Here is a 14013-nt window from a genome sequence, read left to right on the forward strand (position 1 = left end):
TATTTAAGTGTTGATATGTTCATAGACAAGTATAAATAGACTTTATTCATCTCTTTATTTCTCTAAAATGCCATTCATTGAATTTTTTGCCCAGGATGTGAGGTCATAGTTTAGGTCATTATGAAGGGGCGTGTATTAAGGTATATAAACCACTATTATGTTATAGTTCGCACGTTCCGCTGCTGAAGAAAAAACCGAGGATGGTTTTGAAACGCGTCCAGCGATTCTAAATATGCGATATTGCGCCTACCAATATAGAACATCTGCCTAACAGCACTAGCGATCATCCGACAGATCCAAGACATTTGTTACAGTGCGCTATCTCCCGAGCGCGCGACCTGTGCACGAGGAACGCCGCCGGGGTATTCACTCTACATACCGCATCCAGCCGCTGTTTTAATCACAAGTATAAAGCTAACCGGGCTATCTACAACAAGGATTCGATGCTTGCTGACCGCCTTCATTCCCAGTAGGTCCGACCAAGGGACTCCGCTTGGCAGCGCTGCAGTCCCCCCAAACGGTGCCCACCACCAAGTGCTGCGCCCTTAGGAGTTGGCCGAGACCCCAGCAGCACGATCCCTGACTGAGGCCAGTCACCGGGCGAAATACGCTATACAGCCGGTCCACAGGACTACACCGAAGGGAGATCCATGGTATCCCGTGAGCATTTTATGGAGTTTATTGCCAACTGGTTGATTTGATATTTTGCGGTATACACAGAGATACTTAAAGATCGATTTTAAGTGACTATCCACAAAGCGCTATATTGTATCACTATATCGGTGGAACTTAGTTGCCACTGGCTGGACAGATACAATACTAATTGACTTACTGTTATCTGCAGCTGCTACATTGTATCTGTTTTATTGAAGAGCTCTGAGAACAGGAATGAACATTTGCACTGTGCTTTTCTACAGAATAGTAGATCGCCATATTGATCACACAGGCTCAAATCGCAGAATAATTTTACAGTTTTTAGTTTGTATTTAATTTTGGTTTTTAGTTGCCATTTTTATATTGGGATTATTATATATTTTACTGTGTATTAATTAATTAGGGGAGTACAAGGGCCCTGTGCATTCCCTATTTAATTCATTTTTTCTATATTAATAAATACAAATTATTCTAAACCAGATAACTTTGACCTTTGAGCCCCATTTACTTTTAATAGATATCCAAAAACTGCCAGAAAAAATACCAAGTGGAAACTTGGCCTTATAGAGTAAATAGGTAAACTTCATGCCCTCAGGCGTCTTAGAAATCTTTCAAACTTCCCATTTCCTTAAGCTATCACCCATTCAAATATATATGCATTATTCATTCCAAATATTACATCTGTTCCTTCCGGGATCTCTAATGATTTCCATTGACATAACAGCATTCATTTTATTTCAGTGCATAATATGCAAAACAATGATCTATCCTATTTGGAACATTGTTGTCTACACATTGGCCAGTTTTTATTTAATTTAGGACATTGCCACAACAGACGCCCTCTCCAAATGTTTCTTTCTACATGTGAATACATGCTTGCCATCCTTTCAGGAGTGTAGTACCATCTTAATAATGTTTTAATATCTACTGCTATGTATTTTGTACATTGGAGGGATCTGTAGATTATCCTATAAGCATCTTTCCATTCTTCATCTTAAAAGGTTATTTTTTTATGTCCGTGGTCGACCACGTTTTTGCCTGCGGTCGGGAAACCGCATACGGCCGAAAAAGCAGCCAATCGGAGGCTGTGGTTCACTCCGGTCGGCTCATAGACCTACATTAACTACGGTTCCCGAATACGGCTGAGTGCGGGTGCCGCGATTAAGCCCCGCCCACCCCTCCTCCCAGCCGTATACGGGAACCGTAGTTCAAATCGTAGTGTGAACCCAGCCTTTGGAAGGTTATTACCAATTCAAAAATTTTCATTAAATTTACATTCTATCCATTTCTCTAAACCTTTTCCAAGTTGAGAGGTTCAAGTCTTAAAGGGGTACTCCACTGCCCCAGCGTTCAGAACATTTAGTTCCGAACACTGAATGTTGGCTTCGGGGTCGTGACATCACGGCCACGCCCCCTCACCGCAAGTCTATGGGAGGGGGCGTACGCCCCCTCCCTTAGACTTGCATTGAGGGGGCGTGGCCATGACGTCACGACCCCGCAGCCCACACCCAGCGTTCGGAACTAAATCTTCTGAATGCTGTGGCAGTGGAGTACCCCTTTAAATAGAGGGGGGGGGAAGGAATACTGTGTGGTATATGGATTTTGAACATGGGAGTGTATGTATGATGGAGGCCACTAAAAGGCAATTGTGATAGGCATATGTCATAGGTAAATGTTGGGGAGTCCCCTTGTGGTGTCCCAGTACCAATAGCTGTCCTGTGGCATCGGATTGCTTTGGGCAGCTTGGTAGCATACGGTGTTGGGCCCACCAGATTTGTGTTGTTATATTAATTATGTTCACATTCTATTGCCAACTAAAATATTTTTCTAAATGATATTACTGTTATGTGCATATATGTTATCCTGTGTTATTGCACCCTTAAGAGAAGCCGTGTAAACCCCATGTAATCTTGCCTGCCGATGGGAAGCCCTCCGATGGGAGGAGTCGCCCAGTGTAAGTTAAGCTGAGCTACAGTATGGTTCAGGTGTGTTGTGCTGTGAGCTCTGAAGGAGAGACCTACCTCAAATTTAATCTCAACTGGTCATTCTGCAAGGATTACTCACACGGTGAAAGTACATGCCTCGGCAGAGAAGGCTTCAGTACCTTGACAGAACCCTACCAACCAGGATTCATCTACTCGTCTCACAAGTCAGTATTAATCTGTATGTTGAAAGCACCACAAGTCCCAGCAAGGCAACAGGGCTACCAACTATCTATGTAATACCATCTGCACCCAGCTCAGACAGTTATCCTTAACCTGATGTCGGTGTGTTCATTTACTCCCTGTCTGGCCCAGGAGAAGCTGTCCTTAACCTCAGACTGCGTATAGGATAACGGTGCCCCGGCATAACAAAGTGATCAGGTAATTCTACAAACACTCCGTGGCTACCATACCCTGATGTATAATTCCACTGGATTCTGCAAAAACACATAGTAAAAAATAAATAAATAAATAGGACATAATAGAAGGAGCATCTCAATGGTTGGTGACTGGTGTCGTTGAGATATAGAAGATATTGACACTTTCCATTAACACTTACCCAGGGGTCAAGTCCTGGAAAAAAAAAAGTGTGGGAACTCACCCAAGATTTCTAATACACCCCCCAGTTTGCACAAAAAAACAAAACAAATGAAAATGTCCAAGCTAAAACTTGACATCCTGCACGGTTTCAGGATTCTTACAGGCCACAGGCATACAGCGGCCTACGAAATATAAGAGTGACACACTGTAACAAATCTACTCCTCATGTAATCTCCTTGCTACAAACCCCCTCCTCATGTAATCTCCTTACTACTGATGTGACACACTGTAACAAGCCTACTCCTCATGACATCCTTTTACTACTGGGGTGACACTGCAACAACCCCCTCCTCAAGTCATCTCCTTACTACTGTGGTGACACACTGTAACAAACCTCCTCCTCATGTAATCTCCTTACTACTGTGGTGACACACTGTAAAAAACCTCCTCCTCATGTAATCTCCTTACTACTGTGGTGACACACTGTAACAACCCCCTCCTCATGTAATCTCCTTACTACTGATGTGACACACTGTAACAAACCTACTCCTCACTTAATTGCCTTCCTATAGGGGTGACACACTGTAACAAACCTCCTCCTCATGTAATCTCCTTACTACTGGGGTAACACTGTAGCAAACCTCCTCCTCATATAATCTCCTTACTACTGGGGTGACACACTGTAACAAACCTTCTCCTCATGTATCTACCATACTACTGGGGTGACACTGTAACAACCCCTCCTCATGTAATCTCCTTACTACTGTGGTGACACACTGTAACAAGCCCGCTCCTCACGTAATCTCCTTACTACTGATGTGACACACTGAAACAAACCTCCTCCCCATGTAATCGCCTTACTTCTGGGGTGACACACTGTAACAAACCTCCTCCCCATGTAATCTCCTTACTACTGGGGTGACACGCTGTAACAAACTTCCTCCTCATGTAATCACCTTACTACTGGGGTGACACACTGTAACAACCTCCTCCTCATGTAATCTCCTTACTACAAGGGTCACACACTGTAACAAACCTCCTCCTCATGTAATCTCCTTACTACTGGGGTGACACACTGTAACAACCGCCCTCCTCATGTAATCTCCTTACTACTGGGGTGACACACTGTAACAACCCCCCTCCTCATGTAATCTCCTTACTACTGGGGTGACACACTGTAACAAACCTCCTCCTCATGTAATCTCCTTACTACTGGGGTGACACACTGTAACAAACCTCCTCCTCATGTAATCTCCTTTCTACTGGGGTGACACACTGTAACAACCCCCTCCTCATGTAATCTCCTTACTACTGATGTGACACACTGTAACAAACCTACTCCTCATGTAATCTCCTTACTACTGGGGTAACACTGTAGCAAACCTCCTCCTCAAATAATCTCCTTACTACTGGGGTGACACACTGTAACAAACCTCCTCCTCATGTATCTACCATACTACTGGGGTGACACTGTAACAACCCCCTCCTTATGTAATCTCCTTACTACTGTGGTGACACACTGTAACAAGCCCGCTCCTCATGTAATCTCCTTACTACTGTGGTGACACACTGAAACAAACCTCCTCCCCATGTAATCTCCTTACTACTGGGGTGACACGCTGTAACAAACTTCCTCCTCATGTAATCACCTTACTACTGGGGTGACACACTGTAACAACCTCCTCCTCATGTAATCTCCTTACTACAAGGGTGACACACTGTAACAAACCTCCTCCTCATGTAATCTCCTTACTACTGGGGTGACACACTGTAACAACCCCCCTACTCATGTAATCTCCTTACTACTGTGGTGACACACTGTAACAAACCTCCTCCTCATGTAATCTCCTTACTACTGGGGTGACACACTGTAACAAACCTCCTCCTCATGTAATCACCTTACTACTGGGGTGACACATTGTAACAAACCCCCTCCACGTGTAATCTCCTTACTACTGTGGTGACACACTGTAACAAGCCCGCTCCTCATGTTATTGCCTTACTACTGGGGTGACACACTGTAACCAACCTCCTCCTCATGTAATCACCTTACTATTGGGGTGACACACTGTAACAAACCTCCTCCCCATGTAATCTCCTTACTACTGGGGTGACACGCTGTAACAAACTTCCTCCTCATGTAATCACCTTACTACTGGGGTGACACACTGTAACAACCTCCTCCTCATGTAATCTCCTTACTACTTGGGTGACACACTGTAACAACCCCCCTACTCAAGTAATCTCCCTACTACTGGGGTGACACACTGTAACAAACCTCCTCCTCATGTAATCTCCTTACTACTGGGGTGACACACTGTAACAAACCTCCTCCTCATGTAATCACCTTACTACTGGGGGGACACACTGTAACAAACCTCCTCCACATGTAATCTCCTTACTACTGTGGTGACACACTGTAACAAGCCCGCTCCTCATGTTATTGCCTTACTACTGGGGTGACACACTGTAACAAACCTCCTCCTCATGTAATCACCTTACTACTGGAGTGACACACTGTAACAACATCCTCCTCATGACATCCTTTTACTACTGGGGTGACACTGTAACAACCCCCTCCTCATGTCATAGCCTTACCACTGTGGTGACACACTGTAACAAACCTCCTCCACATGTAATCTCCTTACTACTGTGGTGACACACTGTAACAAGCCCGCTCTTCATGTAATTGCCTTACTACTGGGGTGACACACTGTAACAAACCTCCTCCTCATGTAATCTCCTTACTACTGGGGTGACACACTGTAACAAACCTCCTCCTCATGTAATCTTATTACTACTGGGGTGACACACTGTAACTAACCCCCTCCTCATGTATCGCCTTACTACTGGGGTGACACACTGTAACAAACCTTCTCCTCATATAATCTCCTTACTACTGGGGTGACACACTGCAACAAACCTCCTCCACATGTAATCACCTTACTACTGGGGTGACACACTGTAACAACCTCCTCCTCATGTAATCACCTTACAACTGGGGTGACACATTGTAACAGCCTCCTCCTCATGACATCCTTTTACTACTGGGATGACACTGTAACAACCCCCTCCTCATGTCATCTCCTTACTACTGGGGTGACACATTGTAAATAACACCCTCCTCATGTATCGCCTTACTATTGGGGTGACACACTGTAACAAACCTTCTCCTCATATAATATCCTTACTACTGGTGTGACACACTGTAACAAACCTCCTCCACATGTAATCACCTTACTACTGGGATGACACACTGTAACTAACCCCCTCCTCATGTATCGCCTTACTACTGGGGTGACACACTGTAATAAACCTTCTCCTCATATAATCTCCTTACTACTGGGGTGACACACTGCACAAACCTCCTCCTCATGTAATCTTATTACTACTGGGGTGACACACTGTAACTAACCCTCTCCTCATGTACCGCCTTACTACTGGGGTGACACACTGCAACAAACCTCCTCCTCATGTAATCTCCTTACTACTGTGGAGACACACTGTAACAAGCCCGCTCCTCATGTAATCGCCTTAATACTGGGGTGACGCACTGTAACAAACCTCCTCCTCCTGTAATCACCTTACTACTGGGGTGACACACTGTAACAACCTCCTCCTCATGACATCCTTTTACTACTGGGGTGACTCACTGAAACAAACTTCCTCCTCATGTAATCTCCTTACTACTGTGGGGACACACTGTAACAACCTCCTCCTCATGACATCCTTTTACTACTGGGGTGACACTGTAACAACCCCCTCCTCATGTCCTCTCCTTACTACTGGGGTGACACACTGTAACAAACCTTCTCCTCATGTAATCTCCTTACTACTGTGGTGACACACTGTAACAAGCCCGCTCCTCATGTAATCGCCTTACTACTGGGGTGACACTGTAACAAACCTCCTCCTCATGTAATCTCCTTAATACTGGGGTGACACACTGTAACAAACCTCCTCCTCATGTAATCTCCTTACTACTGTGGTGACACAATGTAACAGACCTCCTCCTCATGTAATTACCCTATTACTGTGGTGATACACTGTAACAACCCCCTCTTCATGTAATCTCCTTACTACTGGGGTGACACACTGTAACAAATCTCCTTCCATGTAATTACCTTACTGGGGTGACATGTGACCTCTCCTCCAGCTCAGCCCCGCCTCCTCCACAGCATCACACAGGTCCTTCAACAAAGATCTTCCCTCTCCTCCACAGCTAAGCTCCGCCCCCAACATGTGATGGTGACATCACCAAAGGTCCTACATCTCCAGCATCTAGCAGTCTGGGCCAGGGGAGGAGACAAAGGGAGGGTAAGAATAATTCAGAGGTCGGTCCTACAGGACTAATGTAACAGGGACGGCGTTCCTCCTCTGGAAAAAGCAAAGGAACGCCGTTCCTGTGCGTTCTTGCAGGACTCGAGCCCTGCACTTACCCCCCACAGGATTTCAGTACCCCCCCCCCCCCTCACTTTTCTCCTCCTTTAATTCCCCAAATGGTAAATATATCCCTGTGGATCTCCACATTGTTATAGTTTCAGTGCTCCCAAACAGAAATGGTGTTTCCTTTAGGCCCCTCACAGTAACAATGTTCTTCTCGCAGTCATAGGTACCTTTTGTGTCCACTAAAAGTAGTTTGCTGCATTATTCTGCAGATTTTTCTACTCATTGAAGTCAATGGGGAGGAAAATCAGCTGCACAAATTATGCAGTAAAGATATGCAGTAGATCCTGTACGTGTGGACGTACCCTAAATGTGTATAGCAAGTAGTAGATGTGTATTGGTTCCTTTTTATTTATTTATTTTTTTACATTCTAATATAGATATAATGTATTAGAATACTGTGTATATAAAGCCATCTGGATACTGAAAGCCATGTACTGAATGATTACTGGCAGCAAGAAAATCCAGCGGGCACTGCCTGCTTATCCCACCCATAGATAGATCCACATGCACCCAACTCACGATATGGAGCTACGGGACGTATCCGATGTACATATCAGATGCTGCAGCACTTGTGTCTTATCCAATTTCCTTTAATTTGTATATAAAATGTTCAGGCAACAATATTTTCACTTCAGTAGCTTTTTCCGGCTATTACAAAAAATACTAAAGCGAAACAGTTGTTGCCTGAGCATTACATGTATCTTCAATAAAGGCAATTGGACGAGACCCAAGTGCCGCAGCATCTTTTCATAGCTACTGAGTACTATTTATAAGCTGGCTTTCCTGATATATTAAGATTATATTAAGATTATTATAAGAGATATCATTTGATGTTTTGCATGTCTTGTGCCCTGTATATCTATTAACTCTTTATATTCACTGGCCGATAGGGTATGAATATGTATTCACTGTGTAGTTATATAACGAATGAACTCCATAAATGCTTCTTTTATAGTTATTAATTATTTTGCACAGTATATATTGCCCCATGCCAACCAGGAAAAAAGATAAACATGTGGTTAGGCAATTCATAAGATTACTGAATGAAGAAACAAAGAAGGCATACAAAGCATCCTGATCCAATAACTGATTGTGTCACATGCAAAATGATTCACATGGGGTGGGAAAGGTGTGCTGCCTTCCGATTCAAGGTAAGATAAAGTACAGGTTAACCAGTTTGAACTTTCCTTACCATCCTCTGTAGCAAAATACACATGGGATCTGAGAAGCAATATTACAAAGAGTGAGAAGAAACTGCTGCATTAAACAGGCACTGTCACCAACTTTATTTTTTGATATGTTGTAGTACTTATGTACTATAGCATATCTCTAATATATTGTCATTTTTTTATTATAATGGTTAAATACGTTTAAAAACGTTTAAAAACCGGCCACTAGGGGTCACCCTCCTAGTGGCCGGCTGCAGCCTGGCGGCCTGGCAATCAGTCCTTATTCATTTAGGCTGCTCTTGCTCCCTGCCTGTCAATCAGACAGGCGGGAGCGAGCACATTGGCTCCCCGGCCACTGGCTGGGAGGCTACTCCTCCCGCACATGTCGTCGCCGCCGCTGTTCCTGCACGCCCGCTGCCGGACTCTGCAGTATCTGTAAGTATCATAACGGAGGGAACGGGGTATGCGGGGGGGTTTGTGATGGAGGGAACGGGGTATGGCGGGGGGTTTGACAGAGGGAACGGGCTAGCACCGTAGCGCCGCATGGCACTAACTTATAGTTTATCTACACAAGGTGCCTCCAGCTGTTTGACTTCTACAACTCCCAGCATGCCCTGACAGCCAATAGATGTCAGGGCAAGCTGTGAGTTGTAGTGGTGAAACAGCTGGAGGCACCATAGGCATGCGCAGCCTATTGCATTAGAGTGTGCACCCTAAAGCACAAACTCACGCCGCACGCATGCGTATGTATATCTATATATATATATATATATATATATATATATATATATATATATATACACATACACACACACACACACACATACAAACACACAAATACACTCTTGCTTGCATGCACACATACATAAACAGATAAAGACAGCATTAGATAAATCCATTGTCCCCGTAGTCATCCAGATAGCCAATCCAGATACAAACATGCAAGAAAGTCCAAGACCACAGCACCAAAATTGGAAAAAAAGAGCTATTATTTATTGGTTCCTCAAAAAAAACTTTTGGGGAACCAATAAACTACAGCTCTTTTGCACATATCAGTTTATAATTTTTGGTGCCGTGGTCTTGGACTTTGTTGCAAACCTGTATACCATATAAGTATTTGTATCCAGGATCATATAAAGGTAGATACCAGCTGTACACAGGATCTGTATACCATATAGGGTATTCTAGTTACATCTAGGGACTCACAGGTAACATCATTTCTGATCAGCGATGTCCTCTTTCCTTTTCTTGTGCATCTGGATCAGATTGACATGTCAACTTCTTCCAGGTAAAAACCGTCTCTTTAGCATCTGCAGGAAAAACATGTTTGACTCTGCATTTTTCCAGTGCAATGCCCTCTCATGATAAGGAATAGTAGGTACCCCATTAAGTAGGCCTATCCCCCACCATAGACCCCCTCATTAGATAAATACGTCTGAAAGTAGGTAGGTTGTTAGCTAGCTAGATAGGTAGGTAGGCAGGTAAGTAGGTAGCTAGCTACATGGGTAGGTTGCAACTATGTCAGTAGCTAGGTATGTTCATAGCTAGGTTGGTTGTTAGCTAGATAGCTTGTTAAGTGTCTAGGTAGATTGTTAGCTAGCTAAGTAGATAGCCATACAGGTAGGTAGTTAGGTTGCTAGGTAGATAGCTAGGTAGGTAGCAAGGTTGGTTATTAGCAATATAGGTGGTTAGCTAGCTAGGTAGCCAGGTAGGCAATTAGCTAGGTAGGTTGTTAGCTAGCTAGGTAGCCATTTAGTTAGGTTGCTACGTAGATAGATAGCTAGGTAGGTAGCCAGGTATTTAGGTAGATGGATAGTTAGGTAGGTAGATATTCAGGTTGCTAGATAGCCAGGTAGGTAGACAGGTAGCCAGCTTGCTATGTAGGTAGCCAGGGAAGTAGGAAACCAGGTAGGTAGGTTGTTAGCTAGATTGGCAGGTAGGAATTAACACTTTTCAGGTTAAAATGATAAGTCTCCCAGTACATTAATAATATAGACACTGATTTGAATAGGGACCTTCCATACAATAAAATATACCTTTTATTACGTTACAATAAAATATCGACTTACACTACAAAATATACAGGCTGCCACCTATGGATTAGCACACATTTATCTTATTGCACTTGAGTATAAGTAGTCTCTCAGGATAAACTCCATATAAAGTGCAAAAACAGTGTATAAAAACACACAAGATATATACACAAAAAATTCCAACAGGAGGTATGACATAAATTCCTTTATCCCCAGAATAAATGTAGTCAGATATAGTAAATAAACAGAGTTACATGTGAACAGTGGCATAAATGAGAACACTGATACATAAAAGGAATTTATGTCATGTAAAAAAAAAAAAACCTCAGCTCTGACCGATAGTGAGAACAGAATAGAAGATAAACCTGGACCATACCTCCCGTTGGAATTCTTTGTGTATATATCTTGTGTGTTTTTATACACAGTTTTTTCACTTTATATGGAGTTTATCCTGGGAGACTACTTATACTCAAGTGCAATATGATAAATGCGCTATACGCTAAACCATAGGTGACAGCCTGTTTATTTTGTAGTGTAAGTCAATATTTAAAAGGAACTTAATAAAAGGTATATCTTATCATATGGAAGGTCCCTATTCAAATCAGTGTCTATAAGGTATGTAGGTTGGTTTTTAGCTAGCTAGGTCGGTTGATAGCTAGGTGGATTGGTAGTTGATAGCTAGGTAGATAGCATGGAGGCAAAGTCAGATCACAATACAGTGTCACTTCACACTTACTCTACTGGACCCTTTTCACATAGGCACGCTATTATGCAGTTACTTCTGTGAATGTTTATTACTGCTTTTTATTTTGCAGTCCAATTATATGTGAGTTAATGTCCTTTGTATGTTTAGTTCACAAATAGAGCAATTGATAGAGTCATTTCATACAATCATAGATGCAGAGCCTCTGGTGTTACTCAAAGTGCATATATAATTAGGTGTTACTGTTTCACATTTTGTGTAAACTGCGCATTCATAAACATAAGATTTATAACTTTGCCTTGATGTCAGGACCCTTATATAATTGCACAAAGTCCTGTGTATTACATCGGGTCGCTATATTAGCACCAGGTAATGTATTCACTGTTCACTTTATTGCAAATGTCCCAACGGTGGCCCGTGAAGCGATATCAGAAGAATACACGCTACAACGTGATCCCTGATGAATTGAAGCGGATGAAACACGTAGGAGCGCCTATGGCAATGTGAACGGAGCCCAAATACTTGAAACCAGCTACCACTACCTAGGAAACAGCGAAGTGCAATGGCATAGTGTTATACAATCTGCAGCCAATGCATAACAAAGGAAGCTGTGTACATGTGTGGATTAGGAAATGGAGTGACGGGCACTAGTGCAATAGCGCAGTGTTGGGACATCTGCAATAAAGTGAACAGTGAATACATAACCTGGTGCTAATATAGGGATCCGATGTAATACACAGGACTTTGTGCAATTATACAAGAAGGGTCCTGACATCAAGGCAAAGTTATGCATCTTATGTTTATGAAGTCGCAGTTTACACAAAAAAACAGTAACACCTAATTATATATGCACTTTGAATAACACTACAGCAGTGGTCTTCAACCTACTGACCTCCAGATGTTGCAAAACTACAACGCCCAGCATGCCCTGACAGCCGTTGGCTGTCCGGGCATGCTAGGAGTTGTAGTTTTGCAACATCTGGAGGTCCGCAGGTTGGAGACCACTGCACTAGAGGCTCTGCATCTATGATTGTATGAAGTGCACTCCATCAGTTGCTCTATTTGTGAACTAAACATACAAAGGACATTAACTCACATATAATTGGACTGCAAAATAAAGAGCAGTAATAAACATTCACAGAAGTAACTGCATTATAGCGTGTCTATGTGAAAAGGGTCCAGTAGAGTAAGTGTGAAGTAACACTGTGTACTGTGACTAAAAGCCACATTTTCCCTAAACCCCCCTCTGCCCCCTCCCCCCCTCCCCCTCGCTCACCACCCTACACGATTCCCCATCCCAGAGAGTACCGAAGAAAATAACAAAAAAATCTCACCTAGTCCCACGCAGTGATCTCCTGAAGAACCGGGTCGCGTTCTCTCTTCTCCACAGTGCAGGCGCTGATGACTGATATCATCGGCTCCTGCGTCTGGGAAGAGGTCACGGCCTTCTCTGAACTGTGTGCGCACGCACTCCAGAAGCTCCGGCCGTGAGTGACCAGCTATGAATGCCTCCCTGGGTTAAATAGACCCAGGGAGCATATAATACAGCAAAGTCTGCGGGCAGAACTGGGGGGGGATTTCCCCCATGATCTGTCCCCCTGCCTGATTTTCTCGGTGGGATGTGTCCCCCCGATTCCTACACTCCCTGGATGTCTCGAATGTGACGGGAGCCTGGGCTTGATTAGGGTGTGCCCAGGCACACCCGGCACACCCTGTGCGCACGCCTATGGGTGGCACCCTGTGCAGATGAACTAAGGGCGGAAGTGTCGGCCCCAGCAGGCATCAGTGACGTGGTGCCTGCTGGGGAAGTCTGCCTGGTAGCGAGCACACTACCAGGCAGACAAAAAGTTATTTTTAATATAGTAAAAAGAAAAATTAAAAGCAGGGAGGGGGTAAGGGATAGATGGGCAATAGGCAGGGACAGAAAAAAAAATATATAAGATGGTGGAAGCTACCCTTAAAAGAGAATACCTGCTGTAACCTATAGAAACCTTAGGGCGGGGGCTGCCCATATCTGTTTATAGTATGACGAATCCGTCAGGGGGGCTATATCTCAGGAATGTGGGGCGAGTCAACATACTGTAAACAGGTATGTGATCAACCACCCCTAAGCTTTCTATAGGTTACAGCAGGTCGGGTTGTTTTGGTGTGATCACAGGTCCTCTTTAACCCCTAGAGGACCCATGATGTAACGTTACGTCATGACACCCTGGGTCTTAAGGACATGTACATCATCGGCAATTCCGGTCCCCGTCTCTCGCCGGGTGGGGATCATTCAGCAGGCATCCCATGCAAATGCCCAGGGGGGTCATCAGACCCCCCCATGTCGGCGATTGCGGCAAATCGCAGGTGAATTCACACCTGCTATTTGCGCAATTCCGGGTGATAATGGGTCTATGGTGACCAGGAAAATAAGGGGGATCAGGGTTGTCCAAGACACCCCTGGTCCCCCTGAAGGGATAGGAGTGAGATGGCAGGGGTGC

The sequence above is a fragment of the Hyla sarda genome, chromosome 2 (genome assembly GCF_029499605.1).
Source record: "Hyla sarda isolate aHylSar1 chromosome 2, aHylSar1.hap1, whole genome shotgun sequence".
Classification (NCBI taxonomy): Eukaryota; Metazoa; Chordata; class Amphibia; order Anura; family Hylidae; genus Hyla; species Hyla sarda.